Source organism: Harpia harpyja, chromosome 9, assembly GCF_026419915.1.
Source record: "Harpia harpyja isolate bHarHar1 chromosome 9, bHarHar1 primary haplotype, whole genome shotgun sequence".
Lineage (NCBI taxonomy): Eukaryota > Metazoa > Chordata > Aves > Accipitriformes > Accipitridae > Harpia > Harpia harpyja.
In genome coordinates this window covers 34,291,374-34,304,561 of record NC_068948.1, presented here as the reverse complement: position 1 = coordinate 34,304,561, position 13,188 = coordinate 34,291,374, and the positions used below count along the sequence as shown (strand labels likewise).

General features: G+C 47.3%; 1 protein-coding gene across 10 annotated transcripts in view; it reads left to right on the top strand.

Annotated features, from left to right (window-relative positions):
* The first annotated feature begins 747 nt into the window (after positions 1-747).
* Positions 748-13,188, top strand: part of PITPNM2 (phosphatidylinositol transfer protein membrane associated 2) — a 143,730-nt gene continuing 131,289 nt past the window's right edge. For 4 of the 10 annotated variants that reach the window (XM_052795338.1, XM_052795339.1, XM_052795331.1 and 1 more), the window contains exon 1: positions 1,151-1,420. The gene's annotated coding sequence lies outside the window, so the exon portion shown is untranslated. Of the gene's footprint in view, positions 769-1,150; positions 1,421-6,901; positions 6,920-7,634; positions 7,765-13,188 lie in introns of those variants that run through there. The other 6 variants (XM_052795342.1, XM_052795341.1, XM_052795337.1 and 3 more) reach the window with 5 other exon arrangements.

Sequence of the window (13,188 nt, the reverse complement as noted above, 5' to 3'; positions counted from 1 at the left end):
CATCTCTAAAGAGCAAATTAAAAAAAACCCCAAAGTGTCTCTTTGTACCATTGATAGCTTTGGGTATAATCTGCCTTACACTGGGAACTTAGTCTGTAAAAAGAGCTATGATGTGGACCAGAACTTACAGTGGCAATGCAGTTAGTGTTTACAAAACAAACTTGTTCAGGAGGCAGGCTAGCTCTGGCCCTGGAGCACGGGCATAACTTCCCCGAGAACGAGCAGAAATGGGAGCAGGTCGTGGTGAGGTGCAGGGGAGCCCTTGAGGATGAAGGAGGATGAAGACGAAGAGCTTGAAGCATCAGCTGTGCAGCTCTCTTGCAGCTGGTGAGTTTGGAATTATCCAGGACTTAACAAGGGGCTGGTTGCTGGTAGTGTTTTGCATCCGCAGAGTGTAACAGAAGTGATGCATCCTTAAAAAAAAAAAAATCCACCACAGGAAATGGACGGATGTTTAAAACGGTACAGCAGATTTTGTTGCTGTTTTTTTTTCCTGAGGTTTCTGAATAAAATGATTGCTAAACCCTTCGTGATTTTTTTCCAGTCTTTGCAGAGATTAAAGTTACAGGAGTAACCAGCGCTGCTCCAGTCTGCAAAAAGTCCGGTGCCAGGGGCTGGGTTAGAGCAGAGGCTGGGCTGGGGCTTCACGCACCACCGTGGAAGTTCGGCTCCCCCAACCGAACCGTTAGTTACCCTTCCCGCGGGCGCCCTGTTAACGGACCAAGCCGGAGAGGGAACCCAGCGCCGGGCAGCGTCTGGAGGAAGGCGGTAAGAGCGCCGGCGGCGAGCCGCAGCGCCCCCCGCCCGCCCGCCCGCCCCAGGGAGAGGCACCCAGCCCGCTGCCGAACGCGCCCCGGGGGCCGCCGCGGCTTCGCCCCCGGCCGGGCAGAGCGGGGCGGCCCGCGGGCGGCGGTCACCGGCGCCGGCTACGCTTCGCGCCGCGGCCAGTAGGCGGCGCCCCCGTTCCGCCCGCCCGCTGTGCGGCAGCGCCGACCCGGCGCGGGGAAGGAAGTGGCGGCTCCCCGCGGCGGTGGGCACGGCGCGGGCGGGGGAATAAAGCCGTCCGGCCGGCGGCCGCCGCGGCAGGGCAGCAGGGGTAGGGCCGGTGCTCTTTGCCTTCCCCGCTTTCTCCCCCCCCCCCGCCCTCCTCCCGCCCCCCCCCCCCCCCCCCCCCCGCAGCGCGGAGCTGCGGCGGCCCGCCCGCCTCGCCTCCCCCCGCCTCCGCCGTCCCCGCGCCGCGGCAGAGCCGGCGGGTGAGGAGCTGCCTTGCGCCCGGCCCACCCTCGTAGGGGATTATGCCAGCGGAGCGCGGGCATGTCGGCAGGCAGCGACTCGTAGGCAGCGGCAGCCGCCGAGCCGCGGCGGCAGCAGCAGCGGGAGCAGCAGCGGGAGCCGCGGCCGCTGCGCCCGGCAGCAGCCGGTGCGTGGTGGGCGAACGCGCGCGGGGGGGGGGGGGGGTCGGGCCGGCCCCGGCACCTAGCGGCCCCCCGGGCCGGCCCGGCCGTGCCTCAGCGGGGGCGGGAACCGCGGCGGGCCCGAGGGGAGGGTGAGGGGGGAAGGCCGAGCCCGCGGGGCAGCTTCAGCCTCCTCCCCCGAGGGGCCGGGGCGGCTCGGTGGGCCCCTCGCCGGCGCCTCGGCGGGCGGCGGAGGAGGAGGAACGGGCCCTGCGGGCCGTGGCGCCGGCGGGTGGCCGGCCGGTACCTCCGGGCGCTCCCGCGGCCTGAGCGGGGTCGGGCCGTCTACGTCCCCGCCCGCGGCCAGCGGGATGCGTCGGCGGTAAAAGTTTCCCGAAATGACAGGGAGAGACAGGTCTGCTGCGCCGCGGGGTCTCCGGGCGGTGCAGCCATAGCAGCACGCTGCCTCAGCTCCTAGTTATTGCACACAAAATAACGAAGGATTCGTAGACTTGCCCTAACATACCCCGCTGGTGTACTAATGAGGTTTGGTTGTGTTACGCCCCTCAGACTCCCCCCCCCATCCCGTTATTCCTTTCTCTCTGTGCTGGCGGGTTGTAGGCAGCAAGCACCTTTCTCCTCTGCCCTCAGTCGTGGTTTGAGTGTCGGTGTTTGACAGTCGGGGACGGGCACCCTCTGCACCGGGCGTTTCGTAATGGCAGAGGGAACGTTTTCGGTAGGTCGCGGCTGGACGTGCAGGAAGCCGTGCCGGATGTCGGGGAACCGTGCCGGCAGCCTTCAAGTGCCATACGTGTGAGGCCAAAGCGGACCCTGCCCATGGGAGAGCCTTCGTCCTGGCCGCAGCCCTCCTCGTCCTCCTGCCTCGGTTACTGCATCTCTCCAGCTTGAATTTCAACGAATTCAGCTTTGGCAGAGGCACCGGATGGAGACTTTTCATGCGGTGGGGAAGGTGGTGGCCCACCGGCGCCTCGGACAAGGCCTGGCTGTGAGGAGGGGGCAGAGGCGCTGCCCGGGGATGGCCTCCTTGCCTGTGGTAGGAGAAGAGGGGTGAGACCAGAGGGGTGAGACCTGCAGCAGCCTCACAGAAGAAACGCCTTTGACTGATTACAGCTGAGGAAGAACCTTGTGGGCTTTTGGGGCTTGAGACCCACCCCCCTGTGGTCACTGAACTGCTGGGTGGCTGACTGGAAACTGGCCTTTGTCCTGAGCCGGTGCCGCCCCTCGGGAGGGCAGGAGGAAGAGATTTTTTCCCTTTAGAAAGAGCAGAGTGCCCGTTCCTTAGCTGGATGATGAGTTACAAGAGGGGATGCTCTGCTGGGCCTGGTGGTCCTTTCTCCTGGCCTCCCCGTCACTTGACGGAAGGGCCCCTGCCTGGTGCTCCCAAGCAACCGTGGGCTCCATTCTGGAGTATGCTGCTGTCCCACGGCAGCAGGCTACAGCATGAACAACTTCAGCTTTTTGTCCAGCTGCGGGAGGGTTAAATCACTCCCTTCACCTCCTCGCCAACCCCTCTCACTCCACTGAAGAAGTGGAAACACAGAGGAGTGCACTGAGGTGCTCAACCTGAGGCTGGAGCATCCTTAGCAGAGCCAGGAACGGGGAACCCTTCAGAGTAGAGCACTGTTCGGTCAGCCACCCAATTCAGTCCTGTCACATTTTATGTTAAAATGCCATGACAGAGGCAAAGTTTATTTAAACTGTGTATTTAAGCAAAAAAAAAAAAAAAAAAAAAAGTTTCTTCCTGTGTGAGTACCTGCTCTTAAGTGAGAGCTTCCATCTTCTACGTGCTCTGTGTGTCTGGAAGCAGCTAAGTGGGTAATAGGATGCTAAAAAACGTCTTCAGTCTTTAAAGACATAATCTTCACGTGCTCAGCTCTGTACATGACAGTGGTTCAACAGAACAACGGTAATAGATTAGTCTTCGCAGACATCAGGACTTAAATAGGAGGTGGTTTGATTGCCTGTCGAAATATCTATGGCCTGTAGGACTCCTTATCCTGCTATTGCATACTAATTCCCTCTCCGAGCCCACATCTTTTTGCTCGTGCTGTATTTTTATCGTGTAGTTTATTTTTGTCATGACTGCGTTGTGCTCCCGAGTAACACAAGAAGACTGCATTACAGAGTTCAGTGCTGGCTTCTGAGTGATTTTTTCCACTGTTGAATAGGAGACTGCTGTTTGTAGGGCAGCCTTTTTCCTGGCTTTTCCCAGCCTTTGGGAGACCTTATGCCTGCGATGGTTGATAGATCGCTGTACAGCTGCTTATACTGACAGGTAACCAGCTCGTTGTCTTGGCCCTGGGCTGCTTGGTTATTGAAACGCCTCCTTGGGATATACAAAATAAAGAATGGCCAAGCATGAAAGCATGGTTGCAGACTTGTCCCGGCTTGCTGTTTTTCACAGGAATGCTGCTTTGTTGTCCTTGCAATGTGTTCTGATTGTGGCAGCATCGCTGAGAGGGAAAGAGAAATGAGCAAGCAAGGGCTGGAAATGCAGCTAGTTGTTGTTCTTGCTTTTGATAGAGCAGACTTCTGGTAGGCTGCTAGGTTTCATCAATCATATTTAAGTTTCTGTCACTAACTTTTAATTAAAAGCATGGTTGATACCAGTTTAATGAATGTACGGATGTTAGCCATCTTCATGCATAAAAATGCTTTTTAATTCCCTTACTATTCCCTTTATGGCCCTTAGATGCTTTTGTTACCATTTAAACAGCATACAGTAGCAGCTGTTTATCTTCTTAATATAACTTTTTCTTGCATCTGTGTTCGGGAAACAGTAATGGTTTGAGTAAACAATTCCCCGGTATCCTTTAACAATATTTTTTTAAGTAACTTGGCAGAAAGGGTCTTAAGTGATGTCTAAATAGTGAACTCCAGGGCTCTTGCTGACAGTAGCCCTTAGCCTAATGTAACTGCTAAAATTGTTAGTTGTTCTTCATGCTTACGTGAGGTGTTGAGGCAAGTAAGAAGCCCCCAATGTATGACTTTTGATTCTGATGAGCTTAACAAGGATCTTTTCCCCCAAATGATAACTTATTAAAATATCCTTTCTATTTTGGGTTTGCTTCTGATGGTGTGTATCAATGCGTTTGTCGCTTGTTGTGCATCTAACAGCCCGAGCGTTTATTGTGATTTACCATCTGGCATGTGGGAGTTTTATCTAACTTCTCGTTTTAGTTGACAGCGACCAGTTTGGAAAGACCTTGTCCTGATTTTTTTTTTTTTTTTTTAAATAGAAATTCTCAAAACTTACAACTGACAGTGGTGCTAAGGGGTTTTGAATTTAAATAAATAGTCTCTTTTTATTCAATTTGTTACTGCTTCTGTGAGTTGGCCAAATAGAGGAGCAGCACATCCTTCAAGCAAGTTAATTTAAAGAAGGTTCCTCCTATAAGTCCAAAACAGCATTAATCTCCCCCCTGCATTCAAATAAAAATCTTGTCATTCAGTTGCTGTCTTGGCAGCCTGACTGGAAGGCTTCAGAAAATGGCAAGTGAAAGCTGATGCTTACTCCTGAGTGTAGTTTGACTCATGCCATTCATGCATATTCATGGTAATGTCCTGTTCTAGGACCAGCATAATCCATTGAGAAATGTTATTTTTCACATGATTTTTTTTTTAGGCTTCCTCTTATTTGAGACACATGCCTCATTTCGAGGAGAGAAACAGACATCAACGTCTTTCTTTTTATTTTCTTAGAAGGAAAAACCAGCATCTAAAAACCATGGTTTTCTTAATAGCCAATTCCTCTAAATGGTGAAGATGCCTTCTAATTTAATTTTAAAGCTGGCTGACATAGGGTTTGATGCAATTAATATTTCTGTTCAGCTCCCCAAATTAGTAAGATATGTCTAAATTTAATTTTGAGCCTGAAAGCATCTTATAAACAAAAATGTTCTGTAGTATTCGGTGTGAATTGAAATGGAGTAATTAATGTGGGGGGAGGGAATAAATAAAACACTTTATTTTTAACTTTGTTTCCTGGGTGTTGGAGGAAATCCAAATGCCACAACATTGTACTGGGGCAGAGGAGTCTGTGTGAACTCACCCATGAACTGAGAGGGAATGTGGCTTCTCTAATCATGGTGTCCATGCCAGGAGTCCTACAGAATTTTAAATGAACAAAGTAATGAATGATATTTAGATGTTCTTAATGTAAGAAGAACAAAACAATTTAGCATGGGGCCAACTCAGATCCTATCATTTCAGGAGTTTTAATCAGTGTGATGCCAAGTCAATGCACAAGTATAACTTCAGGAGCTCTGAGTATTTTCCATAGGCAAGGGGTTTTGCTGGTGTGACTGTTTCGATGGTGGTTTTTTTTAATAAAAAAAGAAAAATATCCCTAGAAGCTCACAGCAAAATGCTTCAGTAAATCACACTGGGGAACTTCAAAACCAGTAGGGAGAAAGGTATCTTTCTTTTTGAAGGGTGGCTGTGGGGATCCAGTGGACCCTCCTAAGAGATGGCAGTATCTGGAGACAGAGCTGCTTCCTGCTCCTGCAACCCTTCCTGAGTATGTTTGACACAGAGTCAAGCTTCAGAGGGGAGGAGAAATAAGAGGTTGCTTAGGCAAGTGGAGATAAATAGTTATTGAGCCTCTATGGGTGCAGGGAGCTGCATGATTTCCCATGAAAGAGCAGGAAGAAATCTAATAAGCACGGGGCTAAAACCTGCCCTGGAGAGCTTGGGCACATCTGCAGAGACCCCAGCAAGAAGGTGCTGGCTTTGCGATGAAAGACCATGCAGGAGGGGAAATTTAGTGCCTCTTACTGAGAGGGAAGACAGCATCTCCTGTGTGTGGGCTTCCATATGCAAGGGATGGTAACGAGGGTACAGTTACCTTGGGTTTGGTGGTTAAGGCAGCCCAGGTCAATGAATGGTGTGGAAAGCTACAGCAAAGCTGTCAGCCCTGGCAGGGTGCTCTCAAGTTCAGGAGTGAAGGTGTCGGGGTCATTGCTCCTGCGTCCTCTGGGCTGCTGCCTGGCGGGAGGGCACATACCAGCGCTCTGACTCTGCAGCCGCAATGCCACGAGGGACAGGAACGGAAAGCAAACACCTCGGCCGATTCAGAAGTGTGCTGGGCAGAAGGCAGCTGTGCGGGTAGGAGCGTGGGCACCCTGTGCAGTGGCTGGGTCTTCCAACAACCCTTCGCAGCAAAGGCTGATCTTCAGCCTCTCCTTACTGAGCTAGCGTGTGAGGACTCCAAATTAGATTTTTTTTTTTTTTTTTTCTTCTGGCTTTTAAACAGCCTCCGGAAAATCTTGCTCAGACAGATTTGAAGAGCTACAACAGCCAGAAATCTGCATCCTTGTGGACCTCAAGGTTTTTTTCACAAAAAGAACCCAACCCTGAGCACTGAGTATCTTGCGTAGTGAGAACTCTGCACAGCTTTTACAGTCCTGACTTTGTTGTGTTTGGACAGCTGAGGTTGGTGAGTGCTCTGACGTTGTAAGCAGGAACCTTAAAACTCTCCTCTGCAGGAAAGCAGCTGAGCTTAGGTAAGTTGGAGAGACTCCCTTGATGCGATGAGGAAAAGTGATTTGCTGCTCATCCTTTTCTGTTCCTTTAAACAGCTCAGCCTCCTGTCTGAGGTCAGATATTGGGATTTCTACTTGGGGTTTTTCCACCAGATTCTATAGTCTCGTCATGGGTGGGGGGAGCAGAGGTCCGGACAATCCAGTAATGAAACAAGAGGTAGTTTGCTACTAGCTGGGAAGGCACATCTGATTGTTGCAGTGTAACTAGGAGGACTTGGGAAAGATAATAGTGAACGAACAGCTGAAAGTTTCATAATTAGTCATCGTGGCAGCGATTCTTGTAATAGACAGGGAAGTTAACTCTGATTTGTTTGGATTGCTGGCACTTACATAAGAATTGCTGAGCTTTGGGACACTAATTCAAGTATATTAGCTGACTTAACCCACAGAGGAATGACCTGAGAAGGCGTTTCTCTTTAATGGCACAACAGCTAATTTGGAGGATGGGAGTGTGTAATCACAATAGCACATTGAGCACTTTGGCCTATCTTGGCGCTTTAGGGGCAAGGCTGTGTTATCTCCAGCTCCAAAGAAGTTTGATATTTGCATGAGTGTTAACTCTGGATGTGTAGTGGGGCCTTAATTCCATTATGTGCTTTAAAAGGTTATGGAAGGATTTCAGGTTTTTATAGTACAGCCGTGGTAAACTGCAGTTCAGCTTCTGCTGTGTCTTGTATGGGTTACTTGTAAGGAGTCTGGTTCGGGACTTGGTGGATCGCTCTGGAGCTTTTTTCAGATGATGTGGGATGGAGTCAGAGTTATCACTCCATAGGGAACCCTGAAGGGCTGTGGGCATTTCTTAAGAGGTAAAAAAATAATGGGCTGCCATCAGCCACTAGAATTTTGGAATTAACAGCAAAACAGTCTTATGTATGTATTTTGATATAGATGTGGTGTAATTATGTTTTATGTATGTCAGAAGACAATTCAATGGGAATAACTTCACTTGTGATTGTCATTTGTTTCAAGATCAATACCTTAATAACTTAAATAACCTCCTCCTAAAGGTAGAAACACTGCAGAATCATTTTCTCTATGTGGGTGGCTTACCTATTTTAATGCTACTTTTTTTTTTAAAGAAGGAAATAGACATTTTATATTTATCATATCAGATGAAATTGAAATCTAAATATTTACATCTTTTCGCTGGATCTGAGGTTGAGCACCAGTTGTAGGCGTTGCCAAGCTGTTTAGTTGTCTCCTTCACTGAGTAGGTTGATTTCTTCACGGTGGTGGAGAGATGGAGCCTCATATTTCTGTCTATTATCATCTAGCCAGTCTCTGCATCTGGAAATACTTCCCTCTGTGGGCTTGGTGACCTGGTGTTATGTTCAGAGGGTGTTCTAGCCTAAACATGCTGAAAGCTAAACACGTGTTATCTCCAGCAGAATGCAGAGTTAACTGCAAACTGTGAAACGGGAGGGGGAGTTCAGGATATGAGTATGTAAATAACTCGGAGATATTTTGTGAAAAAGAACAGAAGGGGGAGGAAGCCCTCTCGTTTGCTTTTTCTCTGCCATCCTCATCTCCTCGGTAGCACTCTCCGTGGCTGACTTTCAGTGCTTTTTACAAGCAAAGGTGGAGGATTGCTTCTGTTTTAAACAAGGGTAAACCAGTAGCAGACATCTGAAATGTTACAGGTCACAATTCAGTAGAAGCAACAGTAAAAATCCCAGCGTTTTCTGTCTCTAGTTTTGCTCCGTCTTCATTGTTTCCAGGTGGGCTGTTATTTTTTGAGCAGGGCTAGCATGATGGTTTTAGGCTTCTGATCCACCAAAGCAAACCAATGGAGAAGGAGAAGAGCAGACAGCTTGTTTTGTTTTCCCTCTGTCCCTTGTTTTTAAGCATCATTTATCCAAACTCCTGGGACCCATTATTTGTCTAACCTGTATCTGGATTGTAAAATATTGTTCCAAGTTTTAACTTCAACAGATGGTAAACGTCTTTCATCAAATATCCTCAAAAATGTGTTTTACATGGACACAATATGTCTTTTGCCTGTTTTGGGACTATGGAATAATTTTTAATGCTCTCTTTTGCTTACATTTAATGCCTATAAATGGGCATTTCAAAAAGGCACATTTATCTAACACACTACCACTGTGAGAGGGAAGCGTATATTTGGGCAAGCCTACTTGAAGGATTAAACTTTTTAGTACAGCTTCTGTGTGTTGCTCTGGCTTCCCAGTTTTAATCTATCATTTTGTTTAGAAGAGCAAGAGATGGTTTGACTTGCCTTGCTGAGGGTGTCCACTTTGGTATCTCCACTTGATGCTCTGCTCAGAGAAATAGTAGTATTGGAAATGCAGCATCGCTGTGTCGGGGTGCAGGGGAAGAAAACTCTGGATAGTAAAACTTTTCAGAGTTATATAGTCTTATAAACTGATTTCTAACAGCAATAACTATTTATGCAAAGCTGTGAGGAAAACTGCTCCCTGTGTTTCATAGGTGCTTTTCCTTCTGTGCCTGGCCTTCAGTAGACCTCATTAGGTCAAGAGCCAGGTCTTCTGCATCATGTCTGCAAAAACATCTGGGCAGAGAGGATGGAGGGGAAAGAGCTGCCTTCAGTCCTCCTTCTGTGCTTCTCCTTCATACGGTTCCCCCAGCAGAAAAAGGAGCTTGACATAAAGGGGAGAGTTCATTGTCTGATGAAGCATCTGTATTATCGAAGGTAGATGTGTTAGAGTACTTTTTTTTTTTTCCCCTGCTGTCTTTTGTTGTCTGTATGTCATTTTGCTGACAGAACTTGTGTTTTATTCCTTGTTATCAAAGTAGAACTGAAAAAAAGGAGGTAATGTTTTATCTTAAACATTGTTACCAAAATCATCAGCTAAACTGTGTTCAGAGGGTATTTTTATTTCTGGTTTAAAGGCTGAGTATAATTTGACTTTTAGACCTCCTGTTCTTTGTAAATCAAGTTTATGGTACCAGCAGCTAGGAGAGTCAGCTTCTGATTATAAACAGGTTTGGAGCCACTACAAAAACCTCTTGAAATCAGTTTGACAACTGTTTGAGAACCACCTTTGTAATATTCCTATCAAGTATTCTGCAGAGGTCTCTTGCAGCAAACTTGTAGATCTTGTAGATGTCAGTCCTTCCTGCATATTTCACTTAACCTGCTCTTAAACTTCCTAGAAGAAAGCATGTAGATAAGCTTTTTGAAGCTTTTTCAGAATTTATTTTTATGTGGAAACCTGGGATCAGCAAGGCAAGAGTTAACTAAAACTGCTTGTGCTGTGCTGGGGGAGTGCAACCTGTTGGTGCTCAGAGCACCTTGCAGAGAGGTGCTTTTTGCTTTGGTTTGGGTTTTCTTGAGGTTAAATCCCTGTTTCTCATCAGGGTTTCTTGCTTTATGTAGCCCAGGTGTGTATCTCTGGACTTGCTGAGTGTCAGAGGTTGCAGCCAGGTGAGGCACACCCAGCTGGCTGCAGGTGTGAAGCACTGCAGGTAACAGCCGGGGTGAGCTGGGCGAGTCTCTGGGTGCCCAGACTCAGCCAGGGGAAGGCAAGGGAGACTAATTGGTGCTTGTTTAAGCTTTTTCCCTGCAGTCCGTATGGCAGCAGCTGGCCTGAACCGCCTGGCTTGGATAACTTGAGCAGTTACTAAAGCCAGTATAAACACAGGCACGCACTACAGAGCCCAGGGGCTTAGCATTGCAGTTATCATAAGGTGTTCCATCTGGAGGTGAAAAAACCAGCCCTTACAGGGTTTCTTTATCTCGAGGCTGGCAATGAGTGCAGAGTGACTGACATATTTCCATTTGACTCATCTGTTGTCAAAATGGTGACACCCTTGAGTCACATTAAAAATGAGACTGTAGCTGAATTGGCACATCATTCTGATAAGCACGGAGCAGGTGTTTGTTGGTTTTTTGTTTTTGTCCTTGTTAAGAAATTTTTTTTTCCCCCTTCCCTGAGATGGGATGAAATTGATTAATGCTATTGCTAATGTTCTGGGTTAAAAATAACAGGAGAACCTGATTCAGTTGGAATGCTGGATGTTAGCTGTAAAGATGTTCAAATAACCTGCTTTACAACTATTTAAAACCCTAAAAATAAAATAAAATGAAAAAAAATTAGTGCCCAGTAGCCAGATGGTTGAAAAAGAACACCCCACAATCAATGAGGCAATATGTAAATATTTTCGATCATTACCACAGTACTGCTGTGTTGACATTGAAATTCAGAGTGCTGTTCCATGGGACTCCTCATTGATCAGCAGATGAGCTCTGATAAAACAGAGGATAAAAGCACAATACTGAGCATTATTATGGATTGTGGGTTTCGTTGACAAGGACAGCCTTCCATCAAGGTCTACGAATGGATTTCAAACCCTCTTTGAGCATGTTACTGAGACACTGTTTCTTCCCTGGCTGTCAAGTACCAATTAAATGGTGTATTATTTCTTGAGCTGCTTTATTTAAGGTGAAATACTGCACAGTCGACTAATTTTTCTGTGCTAATTGCCACATTTGTATGGGAAGGGGCAAGGTGGAAGTTGATGTAGAGTTCTCTGCTTGAAATATACCTAGCTAGAAATGACTGGAAAGCAATATAAATCAAATGGTTGAATTAAAATAAATTTTTGAAAAAAAGGTCCTCCTAAAAGCAGGCTGTAGAGACCCTGTCTGGCTGATTCACTTAGAGAACTTCACAGGGGTGATAGCATTCTCATGCATAAAACATGAAGTGCCTTTAGCATACACAGGTGCTGAACCCACCAAGAGGCTTTTTCTTTTTTTCCCTGCTTCCTCCACTTTCATGCTGCTGGAAAAAAAACTCTTGTAGGTTATGCTTCTCTCAGAAGGGAGTTTGAGACTTGGCTCTAACTAGATGCTTATAAAAGCTGCGTTTTAAGATCTGAATCCATAACTGCCCACCTCAAAAACAATACCATGCCAGGGTGGAGCAGAAGCTGCTGTTTGCAGTTCCTGGGATCCCACCGTGGAGGCAGGAGGTCGTCCTCTGTCCTGGAGGGTGTGGGGAACAGGTTGCCACTGTTGGTGTGTGATGTTAAATGTGAACTCTTCCCACTTTAGACTCGTGAGGTTCATAAAAATCTTGTTAGGGTGCATATAGAGTGTAGGGTTTTTTTTAATGTATTTTTCTTGCAGCCTAATCAGAGCAATGGGTTGTAACACTTCACACCCCAGTCTCCCATTTCATGTAAGTGAATAATGACTTGTAAGAAAGGAGGAAGAGGGCTTTGCAAATGAAGAGCTTGTTATAGCTACAGCAAAGTCCAGACCCCAGGCAGCTTTCTGGAAACATTTTGCTGTTTGCTTTCTCTCACTTCCCCTTGGGTCTGGCTCCTTACAGTGAGGGCAGGACCCTGTGTTCCTTAGGGAACATAACCCTAGAGGCACTTCGGTGGGTCCAGATGCTACAAGCATCAGAGAGGGGAAAATGGTCTAGGTGCCTTTCCAAGCTGCTCATATTTTCTAGTTAATTGCTGCATTTATCTTGCATGTTGATTAATTTCCTGGCATGTCCTGGAGCCTGTTCCTCTGATTACAGACTTCTTCAGGATTTTGAATTTATTTCTCTCTGGTTCGTTGCTTTTCAGTTGCTCACTTATATCCCCTTATTGTTTTAGGGTGACTAACTGACAGGAGAACAGAAAACGTCTTCTTTGAAGATAAAGGACTCTTGTGACTATCTGTGTTCCGAAACTGATGCTTCCAAACCACGGGCATGCAGTGTTTGACCATAGCTGACACTTGTTAGGGCTTAGTATTTATTCATGCAGATTGTGCAAAAGCAGTAGGCTGAGCTAAAACAGTTGTGGTGTTTGCTGGGAACAAGTTTGCTAGTTCATTTATCCCTGCAAGATAGTGCTGTCAGTGTCTCTGACTTTGCAGAAACAGCATGCGAATCTCGCTTTCTATTGCCTTTGCCCTTGCTCGACAGGACTCTGATCTCGGGCGCGAGGCTGGTGTGTGTTCTGGTCTGTGGTCCTCACCAAGTGTGTTTGTTCAGGTAACGGCGAGGTGGGAACTTTGCCCGTCCCCCCAATATAAAGTGTTTTAGTGGTGGCAGTGATGGTATCTCTTAGGAGGAAGAACTGAAAAGTGGAGCACAACACATCAGTTAAGCAGAGAAGCCTTCAGAAGCCAGCAGAAAGCATCTTATAATTAATCGTCCTCCATGGAAAGGTAAAGCCAGTTCTGTTAGTGTAATATAGTGTTTTCAACATTTGTGCTAAGTATGAGCTGCTTGCCACCTGCTGGG